The sequence below is a fragment of the Solanum dulcamara genome, chromosome 7 (assembly GCF_947179165.1).
Source record: "Solanum dulcamara chromosome 7, daSolDulc1.2, whole genome shotgun sequence".
NCBI lineage: Eukaryota > Viridiplantae > Streptophyta > Magnoliopsida > Solanales > Solanaceae > Solanum > Solanum dulcamara.
In genome coordinates, this window is record NC_077243.1 from 13,003,164 (window position 1) to 13,014,586 (window position 11,423).

Below are 11,423 nucleotides of genomic sequence, written 5' to 3' on the forward strand. Positions count from 1 at the left end.
CAAGCCCCTTAACTTTTCCCTCATTCAACTTATGAACTCGACGTGAGGTTTTTTTTTAAAGATGAAATTACGCAAATTGGCAAAACAACAACAACAACAACAACCCAGTGAAATCCCACATCGTGGGGTTTGGGGAGGGTAGAGTGTACGCAAACCTGACTCCTACCAATGTAGGACGACTGTTTCCGAAAGACCCTCGGCTCAATAAAAGCATAGAAAAAGGTCAGACAAGAATATTAGAATAAATAAGTAGATGACGAAAACGGTCCAAACAATAGTATAATCAAAGCACAAAAAACAGTAGATATTATTATTGGATAATAACATAAATACCATAAATAACATACATCAGAGTACAAGAAATCATAGTGCGTTAATACGCCTACGAATAAGGGAGAATAAAACCATTATGTACTAGCCTTCTACCCTAATGTGTGTCCTCCACACCCTCCTATCTAGGGTCATGTCCTCGGTAAGTCGTAAATGCGCCATGTCCTGTCTGATCACCTCTCCCCAATATTTCTTCGGCCTACCCCTACCTCTTCTGAAACCATCCATTGCCAGCCTCTCACATCTCCGCACTGGTGCATCTGGGACTCTCCTCTTCACATGTCCAAACCATCTCAGTCGCGTTTCCCGCAACTTGTCTTCCACCGAGGCCACTCCTACCTTTTCTCGAATAGCCTCATTTCTAATCTTGTCACTCCTGGTATGTCTACACATCCATCTCAACATTCTCATCTCGGCAACCTTCATCTTTTGCACGTGGGAGACCTTAACTGGCCAATACTCCGTTCCATACAACATAGTTGGTCTAACGACCACTTTGTAGAACTTGCCCTTAAGTTGTGGTGGAACCTTCTTGTCACATAACACACTTCACTGCCTAAATAACCATCAACTGATATGTAATAATATCAACTAGGGCTGTACGGGGCAAATCGATAAACCGCACCAAACCGACAAATCAAACCAAACCGGAAAAAAAAAAACCGACTAGTGGTTTGGTTTGATTTGGTTTGGTGTTCGGAAAAAAAACCCGACCATTATACGATTGGTTTGGTTTTAACTAAAAAAAGTCAAATCGAACCCAAACCGACCCGAATATAGATATATTATTTTAAAATTATATTATACATAAAAATATTTATTAAAATATAATTTATAGATATTATTTTTAAGTTTCTTTCATAATTTCTGTCTAGATATGGACTTGAGCCCAACTAATTAATATGTAAAACAAGGCCAAAAGAAAAGGAAGGTGAAGCCCAAAATCTTCTCAAAAGACCAAAAGGTCCAAAACAATCAGATAAGAGAGCTGAGAGCATATGCTCCTCTTTCACAACCCTAGCTTCCTTTCCATTTTTCTTCCCTCTCTCAACAATATTCGCCGATCCTCTTTTGCTTTCCTCTCAAATTAGGAACAATCAGATATTTTTTACTTTTTGGCTCGTGGGTGTGTAGAGATCTTGTTGTCTCTTTTATGAATGTAGGTATATATCTCCTTCATCTTTTGTCTGCTCAGTTCTTTTGGTTCTTCGTTTAATCGGTCGAATTCATTTCCTTTTTTGTGCATCTTCTGTATGTTTTCATATTTGAGCGAACTGAATTTGGAGGATTTTTGGTTCTTTGGAGGCGCTTATTTATTGGGTTTCTCAGTTTTGTTCTTCTCGGATTTTGCAGTTTCATATACTGCATTTGGTTTTTTCTCTTCGAAATCTTGGGAAAATGTTAGTGTAAGAATATAACGTAAAGGAACCCTATCATTCAACCCCCACCCCCTTTCTTTGTAACTTAATTTCAAATGTGAAATTCCTCTGCTTTTGATTCCTTGGGTAACTATTTTAGATTTATGTTTCAGAAGAAAGAGGGAAAACTATGAAAAACTAGTTTATGCGTCAAAAATATAGCAATTTTTTTCATTTATCATCACTCAACAAATATATTTTGGTCAAGAGCTATAGTTTTGGTCTCATAGTAGCCCTCGTGTATACTTTCCCTTGAGATATAAAAATCCTGGATAGGATCTTTATTTTTGTGAAAAAGCATTGTAAATCTTTTCAGTCTCAAATCTCAAAAGCAAAAATGTTTTCAGAAATGTTCATGCATAAGCCTCTTTTTCTCAATTTATCTCGATGAATGGAAGAGGAGAAAATACTTCTTGCTTGTCATTTCATTACCATATATGTCCGTGCTTTGAAATTTGTTGACATATATTTGGAGAATGGTCCCTTGTTGTCTGAGATAAAACTCGCAGTTACTGTGCTGTTGTTATTGCTAAGTTGTTTGAAATCTGGCATGATGAAACCTGCAGCATTCCTTATATACTAAATTGTTATTGTGCTGTTACTCTATTTGTTGTGCTGCCTTATTATCTGTTGTAATATCTTAGAAATAGTTCCATTCATCTATGTTAGTTGTATCTTAAACATCTATTACAAATTATTACCTTTTTTTGTTATATACAAAAATTGTCTTTCTCGATAGAAGGTACAACTTCTGGAACTAAATCAATAGTGATTGATAACCACCATCCGATTGTGCCAATAAAATCTCAACAACAAGAAGGTAAGAACATTCCTCATCTACGCACTCCTAAAAAGCAAAAAAGAATCACTCCTAAAGAACCTTCTAAATCTGGGAATAGTGGTAGAGAGACTTCTGAGATTTGGGATCACTATTCCAAGTTTAAAGCTAAAAGAGGTAAAATTAGGGCAAAATGCAATTACTGTCCAAAAACGTTTGCTGCCGAAAGCAAGAATGGGACTACTACATTATGGTCACATCTAACAGTTAAATGTAACAAATCTCCCTTTAGAATCGTTGATAAGAGACAAACAATGTTAAAACCTATTAAAGAAGGGTGGACAGAAGGGCTTTTGGATTCTAATAAAAGGGTAGTGTATAATGTGGATGAAATTAGAAGGGCCATTACTGAATTTGTAATTATTGATGAGCAGCCATTTAGAGTTGTAGAGGGAGAAGGCTTTAGGAAATTAATGACTAAAGCCTTACCAAATATTGAACTACCTTCTCGTGTTACTGTTGCAAGACATTGCTTGAGGATTTATCAAGAAGAAAAAGATAAGCTTAAATATCTTATCAAGGACCAACGTATTTGCCTTACTAGTGACACGTGGACATCACTCCAAAATTTGAGTTATATGATTGTCACGGCATATTGGATTGATGACCAATGAAATTTACAAAAGAAAATTCTGAATTTTTTTACAACACCAGATCACAAAGGCGAGACTATTGCTAAGGGAATTGAGGAATGCTTATTGGATTGGGGCATTAATAACTTGTTTACAGTAACCTTAGACAATGCGACTGCCAATGATGTTGCCATTAAGCATTTGAAGGTGCTAATGGATGATTGGAATGGGGTAATACTTGGAAATGAATTTTTACATGTTAGGTGTAGTGCTCACATATTGAACTTGATTGTAAAAGAAGGGTTAGATGAACAAATTGAACCCATTTCTCGTGTAAGGAATGCGGTAAAATATGTTAGATCTTCTCCTTCAAGGTTTGCTTCTTTTAAGTCATTTGTTGAAAAAACTAAGATAGATACTCATGGCCTTGTGAGTCTTGATGTTGAAACTAGATGGACTCGACATATACAATGTTAGATACAGCTTTAAAATTTGAAAAAGCCTTTACAAGAATGTATCTGGATGACCATAAATATCAAAAGTATTGTCGGGAAATAAGTGCATTAAGAGGAAATCCATCAGCAACTGACTGAAAGAATGTGAGAGTTTTTGTCAAGTTTCTTGATCTTTTCTACCAAACCACTTTAAAATTTTCAAGGACTTCGTATGTTACTTCCAACTGTTTCTTTCGTGAATTTTTTAGTCTTCGAAGTTCTATTAAAAAGTATTCTAAATGTGAAGATCTTATTTTGGTTGATATGGCCGACAGAATGAAAAGTAAATTTGAGAAGTATTGGGGAAATTTTGAGAATATGAATATGTTATTGCTTGTTGCTGTTGTGTTAGACCCCAAATTTAAGATGAAGTATGTAAACTTCACTCTTTCCAAAGCATATGGTCCTTTGTTAGGAAGATTAAAGTCGGAAGATGTGGCAAGTGTTTTAACGCGTTTGTATGATTCTTACAAAAACTCTGTCGTTGATGTTTCTTTTAATGACAATATTGGAGGTGATACTAGCATGCATGAAACCGATGATTTATTGGAATCTGAGTGGGAGAAACATTTGGCAGACGAGGAAAATATTTCCAACAAATTTGATCTTCAGATATACTTGATGGATGATGTGGTGAAGAATAAATATTTTGATATCTTGTCTTGGTGGAAAGTTTCGTCTAGTAAATATCCAGTTGTTTCAAAAATTGCGAGAGATGTTCTTGCTATTCCTGTTTCTACTGTTGCATCTGAGTCGGCATTTAGCACAAGTGGTCGAATTTTTGATTCTTACCGAAGTTCTTTACTGCCAAAAACAGTAGAAGCTCTAATTTGTACTCAACAATGGCTACGATCACCTTCTAAAGAATATAATTTTCACGAAAGTTTAGAAGAAGTCCAAAACATCGAGCAAGTTGATGAAGGTATTGTTAATTGGTTTATTGATTTATTCTAATCATAGTTTATTTGCATCTCTTGTACATAGATGCATCATAAGGAAAGCAAACAAATAGTTCCATACTGGTATAACTTTGCTACTGCCTTAGTGCTACTACAGATAGTTGAATCTTTTTTTTTGACTTGGCTGGCCTTAGTGCTACTCCAGATTTATTTTTTTCTTCTTGTTTTTGTTATTAAAGTGCTACTTACAGGGGACTTGTATTAAAGTGCTACTGTAGACACTGTGTTCTAACTTATAAGCACTACTTTAGGCCTTAGTGTGTTATTAAAGTGCTACTGCATATTTGTTTTTTTTTCTTGTTTTTGTTATTAAAGTGCTACTTACAGGGGACTTGTATTAAAGTGCTACTGCATAGTGCAAACACTGTGTTCTAATTACTGCACACTACTTTAGGCCTTAATGTGTTATTAAAGTGTTACAGATTTGTTTTTTTTTCTTATTTTTGTTATTAAAGTGCTACTTACAGGGGACTTGTATTAAAGTGCAGACTGCAGACACTGTGTTCTAATTATTGCACACTACTTTAGGCCTTAATGTGTTATTAAAGTGCTAGAACACTACTTTAGGCCTTAGTGTGTTATTAAAGTGCTACTGCAGACCTGCTTTTGGTCCTTTATTTAAAATCATATTCTCTATTCAATATATTAATTTATTCATTTTTCTTGCAGAGTATCGAGACTCACCTTTGAAAATTAATTAGCCAATTTCATTCACGATGCACCATCTGTGTGAGAATTGGTATGCTAATTGATTACACTATTCTTTTACAAAAGTTAAAGACTTCTTCTACAAAAAGTTGTTTTGTAAAGCTCATTTTTTTTATAGTTATGAATTGGCTGGCATTTATTCATGATGCACCTTTGGAAACCTTTATATCTCCTCTAGAGCTACATTTGACCTAACTTTTTATTTTGCAGATAAGAAAATAGAACCAGATATGCAGATTGCTTCCAATATTATGTTTATTGAGTTTAATTGAGAGATGAAGCAACTTCAGTTGTAATAGTCTAGATGATTTAGAGTGTACTCAAACTCTAAGGTGAATTTTTATTTTTGTGACATCTAACATATCATTTTGTCTAAAGCTGTAGTTGCTTAATTTTATGGAAGAAACTATATTAGTTTTTATTTATGTGTGATTAAGTTAATTGTCAGAAGTGGTAAACATTTGGGTTCATTATGGCTATTTGACATTTTAGTTATATTATAAAGTTAAAACTTTGTTTTGCCTCCGTCTATGAAAAACCCGAAAAACCCGAAAACCCGAAAAATCCGAGAAAAATTAATATTGAAAAACCCGACTTGTATTGGTTTGGTTTGGTTTGGTTTATAGATTTAATAACCCGACACAAATGATTTGGTTTGATTTGTAACAAATCCGAACCAACCCGGTCTATGTACACCCCTAATATCAACTAGCTAGTCACACTTAAAAGTAACAACTAACAACATAAAGTAATGATATCATGGAATTTGATCAAAATATATAAGTAATAAAATTTTACATATTATTTTATATTTATTTAATAAAACTTCGATTCTTCGGTGCACCGTGAAATTATGATTCTAACACCAAACACCAAATCGAAGAATCAAAGTTTTCAAAAAACGAAACCGACATCAAATTGAAACACCAAAAAACTGAATTAATTCCATTTGGTTCGATTTTTCGATTTCTTGATATTTATGTCCATCCCTAATACAAAATAAGAAAATAAAAATACTAAAAGAGCGTTATAAAAGGCTAAACAGCTGCTTAGAAACTAGATATTTATTTTTCTAGATCCCTTTTTTGTGTGTATGTCTTATATCTTCCGTCAAGTCATCCATCATGGATTTCAATATATTGTATGCTATTGGAGTCAAATTTTTTCCAAGTGATCATACATCTTTCCATTTGATTTTAACATCTTTACTTACCATGGTTTCACATCTATAAACCATTTCATCTAGCAATCAACATAGGAAATGACAAAACCATCTCAAGCTAGCGAAACATTAATCTCTCATGTTATATAAATTTGATTGTTCGACGGGTGCTACTTGAAATATGATCACTTCTAATATTAGCTATAATGACTCAATTATATTCACTCTCATATCTTTTCAAGTATATTAAATAGCAACAACTCAACCTTATCACTACATCACTATAGTAGGAGATAAAAAGCTTATTTCACATCAACCATCATCAGCTAGATATGCTTAGGATCCAGCCGATGAACAAATGAATTACGTATCTATTCTAATTCGATCTTGTGCTTCTAATAATTGTCTCTTTCAATGGTTATTTCTCATTGCACAAACCTACAACGTACACTATCGATTAAGACCTCTTAATTTGTCTAATTTATGACAAAAAATAATACGTCTTGTTGCTAGCAACTTTTTTAAAAAAACAGTACTCCTACAAAATCACGTACGGCACTCCTTTTTTGTGTTTTTCCTCATACTTTTGATGATATATAGCCGTAGTAATTATTATCTTTCTTTGTTTCACCAAATTGTCGAGACATCTGACATAAAATTGACATTTTAATTACGATATTGTTTGCATGCAATTTCAGGTTGTGATTTAATTTATTTGCGCGTAAAGGGATAAGTGTATGAAAATGATTTCTTGCTAATGAGAGTTCAAAAATGGTTTGACCTCTTGAAGAAATTTTATTAAAATTCATTATCAGATCAATTGTTTTCTTTTTACAGAGTGGAAATTTCTAATACAACGGCGAAGTTTTGTTTCTTTATAGAAGAATATTCGCTGATAGACTCAAGTTTCTCACTTGCTGAAGTTTAAGGTACCATTTGGTCCTGAATAATTTTTGGGAAAAATTTGAAAATTTTTGGGAATTATGCTTGGCCATATAATTTGTTATTACTTGACAAATATATTTGGCAAACACCCATCATTTATTAATTTCAGTCAATATTTATCTACCAACTTACTCTATTAACGTGGCCAACCAACATCATTAAATAACATATATATCTATTAATAAAAGAATAGTTTGTTACAATCTCCCCCGAAAAAGAATAATTAATTTGAGTGACAAGATTAGGAAAAAAGAATAATTTATTTTTAATGCGATTAATGTATTGCTCTTGTGCATATTATTATTTTGTTGATGTTGATTATTATCAATTATGTTATAAGTTTTTTTAACGGAGCATGTTTATTATAAAATGATAATACAAACTTATGAGTATTTTCATATTTTTTAACACTTACGGGTACAAAAAAATATTTTTTGAAATAGTCAAATATTTTTGGAAAAATTTGTGGCCAAACGCATGGTGAAATTTCACCAAAACATCATCCAAAAATGAAGGAAATAAAACCACACAGCGGAATAATATATGTGCAAGTGAAAGACCCAACAAAGGTTATATAGAAGAAATTTATTAAGCTAGAGAAGAGATAGGAGACTTTACTTAATAACTCAAAACTCTTGTATCTTACTATATAATAAGGCACCTCTATTTATAATTCTAACAAACCAAATTAAACTAGGACTAGAAAACCTATTCCTATATGAACTAGGACAAATAAATTTTAACTAGACATGAATTAAATAAATATCAAATAACTAATCCTAAACAACTTAGGATTTCCATTCTTGGTTTATTTCTAACAAAAAATAACTTGCCAAGAATATTTGAGAATTTGGGGCCAAATGCTAGCTTAGTTTATCCCAGATGTTCACTCAGCTTTAAATGGTTCACCTAAAAAGTCACTCAGCTATTGATTTTTCACTTAGAAAATCACAAAATCAATTCAAATAATTTTATCATTAAATTTTGTTGAAATGTAATTTTTATTCTAAACTAAATTTTTAAAGAATAATAGGATATTCATTTTAATTTTTTTATTGAACTCATTTCAATTATTTAATTATAAATTCCTTGAAAACCGCACAACAACCATTGGCAAAAAATTAAAGGAAAAATTAGCTAACTAGGTAAATTTTACAACTTATTCATTGAAAATAATTACATTGCAAAAATATTATTAAAAAGAATACTATTTTAGTCAAGTAGCAAATTAATGATATCCTAAATTCCTTCCTACATTATCTAATTTTTATCCCACATTTTATGCATAATTTGATTTTTTCCCCATTTTCTTTCAATTACATGATACTTTTTCTCTCTAAATTCAAATTAACTAAAAGGTAAAATATTTTTTTTTCTCTATTTCCCCCATAAGATTCTATGTTTTCTTCCCACGCGTATTCATTTTTTTCTTTCTCTATTTTAAAAAAAAATGTAGCATTTTCTCTTTATTTTGTATTTATTCCTTTTATTTTCTCTTTAATTTGTATCAACTCCAAAGTAATGCTAATTAGAATTGTATTTTATATTGAAATTTATATTTTTAGGCAATTCTATATCCATTTAATCCTTCATACGAACAGCTATAAAATTTAATATCTCTATTTTTTTCATACGAATACTCATATCTTCCCGAATGCATGATCAAAAAATTAATGCTCTCTATATCTAATTGTATTTCAAAAAAAATATATTATAATCAGACAAAAAATGTATTCCAATAGCAGAGAAGCACATTGTATTTCCAAGCCATTATTATACAAATATTCAAATGTCGCACCCCGGAAGGGTACCCTAGACGTGACCGGTACTCAAAAACCATTCCTGGCCTCCAAGCGAACCACTTGGTCCAATCACACTCTCATTCAGTCACGTTCTATCAGCGAAAGACTCAACTCACAAGGATTCTTTTCATAAATAAGGCCAAAGGTCAACCACATATCCAATTTAACAACTAGTAAGAATGAAACTAGTCAAAACGAACAAATCAACACCATCCACACTCTAGTCTATGAAGCCTCTATCAACAATTCAAGAGGTGCCAATGACAAGTTCATGGCTACCACAAATCAAATAAAGGAAAACTAACTCAAAGCTGAAAAGATAACTGCGGTATCCTCCGAAAACAAGGAGGACTCACCAACTAGCTGGAAGCGAATAGATCCTCAACGGTGCGCCTGTTGATGATCTCTAGTACCCGTCTCTGCATCATAAAATGATGCATGCCAAATGACGTCAGTACGTGGAATGTACGAGTATGTAAAATGACAGAGTGAAACATGCATCAAGGTAGAATCAATCAACTCAAGAGAAGAAACAATTCAATTAAGATGTCCTAAGTCTAAACAAGAATAAGATTTAGACAAGACCAATCATGTACAATCCAATCCAATCCGACTCAGAGTACTATGAAGACCTATATGGGAGTTTCTCTTATTCGACAACCATCACTTATGAGCCAGTGATAATACAACAAGCCGACTTTGTTGCCACATCCGTTCATATCTTTTCAAGTAGGAACGAATTAACAATCATGGATCCACAATTAATCAAGTCCTATCATGTCAGGAAAGTAATTTGGGAAACATCCGACTTTAATGGTCAATCCTCTCCTACGTTTGGCGACGTGGTTATTGGGTTCGAGTTATTACTTACTCTTACCCAATTCGGTGCTCGATACTCCTCTCAAGACTCAATGCTCATAAAACTTTATCCAATCAGTTTAATCTAATTATATCGATAAGTCTCATGTGAACCCCTATCAATTTATCAATTTTATCGCAATCAAATCTTTCAACAAATCATACTATCCAATTAGTCTCAATCACATCTTTTAAACGTAGTTAGATATACTTGTATGATAACAATAAGTTATGTTCTTATTTTATGTCATTCACATTCCTAACTATCCCAATTCGTGCTTTTTATTCCAACCAATACATATCATAATCATTTACAATCAATATATATATATATATATATATATATATATATATATATATATATATATATATGTGTGGCTACAATTTATGAAGTATCATGTGAAAAGTAATTTGTTCAAGAATTCAAGTTATGAAGATCATCAATCAATTAATAGTATGTAAAGGTATTCTAGAGTTTTAGAAAAATTTAAAAAAACGTTCATGGAGGGTTCAAGTCTTTCACAATTTCTATCCAACACATCTATGGGGCATATGGAAGAACTCAATCCATATTTTAGGTTTGCCTTACATACCTTAAAAGCTCCATAAATCTTGATAAAAAATCTTAACTTGAAGAAGAACAATCAAGAGACCCTTTCTTGAAATTCTTGGATTTGTTTTCTTGAAAACCCTATGGTTAGGATTGAAGATTTCTCTTAGCGATTCATGAATAGATAAAGAAGTTTGGTTTGGAAATATTGAAATCTATGAAGGAATTACCTTGTTGAAGAATCTTGAAAAAGAACCCTAACTTGATGTTCTCTTGAAAATTCTTGAGCGTTGATGTTTAGAAGTGAATGTGAGGGTTTTTAATGAGGAAAACTGATTTCTACAAGTTTAGGGACATTAGAATAACTCCCCAAAGGGTTATAGGACAAAAATATCCTTAAAAAATAAAGGGGGCGTCGTTCATCTTAGGCAGTGGAGTCTGTGTCCTCTCCGCATCGCGGATCCATCGCGGACTTCTGCCAGGATAGAGCATCTCCAGTAAAATGGTCATAACTTTTTACTTCGGACTCCAAATGAGACAAACTTGGTGGAGTTGGAAAGAAGACTCAAAGACCTTTAATTTGATAGGTTATGGGACACCCAATTCGTTATATTTTAGGAGATATGGTCGTTTGAAGTTGACTCTTATACAAACTCATCGGAAAACTTAGCCGATAGAAATTCTTTGGACTCGGCTTGGTGTTAGGGATCCCTTTTGACCCTAAAACACCTCTAATACACTTCAAATACTTAGGAATTGATCCTAACTCATATATTCAACTAAAATT

The 11,423-nt window shown here is 32.7% G+C and overlaps 1 long non-coding RNA gene across 1 annotated transcript; it reads left to right on the plus strand.

Moving 5' to 3' along the window:
* The first annotated feature begins 1,423 nt into the window (after positions 1–1,423).
* Positions 1,424–5,625, plus strand: LOC129896039 (uncharacterized). The gene is made up of 4 exons (XR_008767903.1): positions 1,424–1,493; positions 4,537–4,574; positions 5,281–5,350; positions 5,530–5,625. It is a non-coding gene; the product is annotated as an uncharacterized LOC129896039 (long non-coding RNA).
* Positions 5,626–11,423: the final 5,798 nt, after the last annotated feature.